We start from the raw sequence: 2,695 nt of genomic DNA, 5'->3' as shown, positions 1-2,695 counted from the left end.
GTCTTACTGAGCTTTGCTTTATTGTGTTTCACAGATAACAGTTCTTGTAAACACAAATTTAAGTTTTGTGGCAACCCTACAGCAAGCAATTATGTCAGCACCATTTTTCAAACAGTATTTGCTTACTTTGTGCTTCTGTGTCATGTTTTGGTAATTCTCATAATTACCAATTTCAAACTTTTCATTATTATATTTGTGATAATGGTCTACAATCAGTGATTATAACCTGCTAAAAGTTCAAATGGTGGTTAGCATTTTTTTTTTAGCAATAAGGTATTTTTAAAATTTTTTTAATATTTTTGAGAGAGAGAGAGAGAGAGAGATGGATGGAGTGCAAGCTGAGGAGAGGCAGAGAGAGGCAGAGAGAGAGAGAGAGAGAGACAGAGAGAGAGAGAGAGAGAGAGAGAGAGAGAGAGACAGAGAGAGAGACAGAGACACAGAATCTGAAGCAGACTCCAGGCTCTGAGCTGTCAGCACAGAGCCCCACACAGGCCTCAAACTCACAAACTGCAAGATCATGGCCTGAGCTGAAGTCAGATGCTTAAGCAACTGAGCTACCCAGGCACCCCAGCAACAAAGTATTTTTTACTTAAGGTAAATTCTTAGACATAATGCTATTATACACTTAATAGACTACAGTATAATGTAGACATTGCTTTTATATGCAGAGGGAAAAATCATTTCATTTGTTTTATTGTGAGATTGGCTTTATTGAGGTGGTCTGGAACCAAACCTACAACATCTCAGAGATATCCCTATATACTGCCTATTATACTTTCTCAAAATTTCCTATTTCTTGACATTCTAGCCCCCACTAAAAAGAAATTAATGAAAACCAAGATAATGTATTTTCCCCAAGTATAATCTATTAGGTTATCTAACATTTTTAATTGTTACAATATGATCCTGGAAATGCTAAACCCATGTCATCTAATTTAAATATCACCTTAATTTATTCAAATTGTCAGCCTTTCCTTTTTAGAGTGCTGCTTATTAGAGAATGCCTGGAAGACAACATTAGAAGCTTTTAGTGAAGGTTAACACAGGCTATGAATATTAACACCTATTCTATTTTTGAGAACTCAATTCTGTTCTTAGAAAGCATTTAAAAATGTGGAAAAGAAATATGTACATTTTGGGCACATCAATCTGTACTGTTCACAATGGCCATTTGATTATAAATGGGCTAATTTTCCCATTATTTTCTTTCATCTTATTTTTCTCCTCCTGGTCTCATTTTCTCATTATCAACCCCTGCCTCTTCTACACTACCATTCAAAGTTCTCCAGAAAGTAATTGCACAGTTTTAGTAATTAAGCCTGTTTTCACAAATTACTTGGCTCCACTATTGGAAAATAGTTGAGCAGGAAGTCACTGTAAAGTGGTTTCTTCTTTATTAACTGAACCTAGACATCATTTTTTCTTAGGAATTCTTAGCTGGCACTTCACTAGTTAGGACTATCACTGTAGCAGTGGTGACCACAGAAATCCTCATTCCATTGAGCAACAGAGTCAAACAGTTGTAACTCCTTGTCTAAGGTTGAGGCAATCTGCTATGAAACTTGTTCCTGAGACTTTTAAATTCCTTTTTCTTTACTCTTTCAAGCAGAAGACCTTTTTTTTTTTGCTTCTAGTCTGAATAAGCATTTCTCTTAAACATCTGGTGTTCTCTTTAGTGAAATTTCATGAACATATTCTTGGGAAAGTTATTATTTGCCAACTTATCATAGAAGACTTCTTAGACTACTTGTAGCCTTAGTAAAACCATGGTAGAATTTATCTCTAATTTCCAAATTTTCCTTTTAAAATAAATGAAGCCATCTTGCTTAATAAACCCATATATATTTGTGAGATTTTCTAACTCCTTGTACTCTGTTGAATATATTTATATAATAGCCTCTTGTTTAAAATACAGAGGAGTCATTTGCAGATTCACATGAAAGTGCAAGTAAAATTTAAAATGAATTGACTCATTCACATTTTACCTGAATTTCAAGGAATAAAAACAAATTATAGACTTTTATTGTATTCTTTAATTTTAAACACAGGGTTGACAAACTCACCAGATATTTAAATTCCTCCATTAAACTGATTATTATTGAGGATTTATAACATTGAGTTTCTGTACTAGCTGTTGGGAACACTTAGATGAACAAATCTCAGCTAGAGTAAGAACACTGTGGGTAAAGAGAGCACAGTGCAGAAAGACTCAGTGCAGCCTAGAAATTCGGGTCTCTTCTGTACTCCAGAATAGTATATCCATGTGCCTACTCAGCGTTCCTCCTAACACATCTTCCCCAAACGCTCTCCTTTAGTATGTTCTATAACAGAAAATGGCATTAATAATCACCAACTTGCTTAAACCAGAAACCTGGGGGTTCACCCCTGACTTTTTCTCCCTTTCAACATTGGTCAGTCACCACTGATTCTCTCTCCTAAACAGTCTCCTCATCCCATTGCCAGAACCACAGGCCAAGCTACTGTCAACCCTGGTCTGGACTCCTGAAGCAGCATTCAAACCAGCCTCTCTGCATCTACTCTCATCTCCTCTGCATTCTCTACATACATACCACTCAGCACTTTGCAATTTTGTTTACATTATCTGCCTTCCTAACTAGATTAGAAGGTCCATGAGGACTATGGAGGTCTGCAGGTAATGGTAATACCACCAAGTTTTCATGATACCTTCCAAAAA

This window comes from Panthera uncia, chromosome B1, assembly GCF_023721935.1.
Source record: "Panthera uncia isolate 11264 chromosome B1, Puncia_PCG_1.0, whole genome shotgun sequence".
Classification (NCBI taxonomy): domain Eukaryota; kingdom Metazoa; phylum Chordata; class Mammalia; order Carnivora; family Felidae; genus Panthera; species Panthera uncia.
This window is presented reverse-complemented; position numbering follows the sequence as displayed.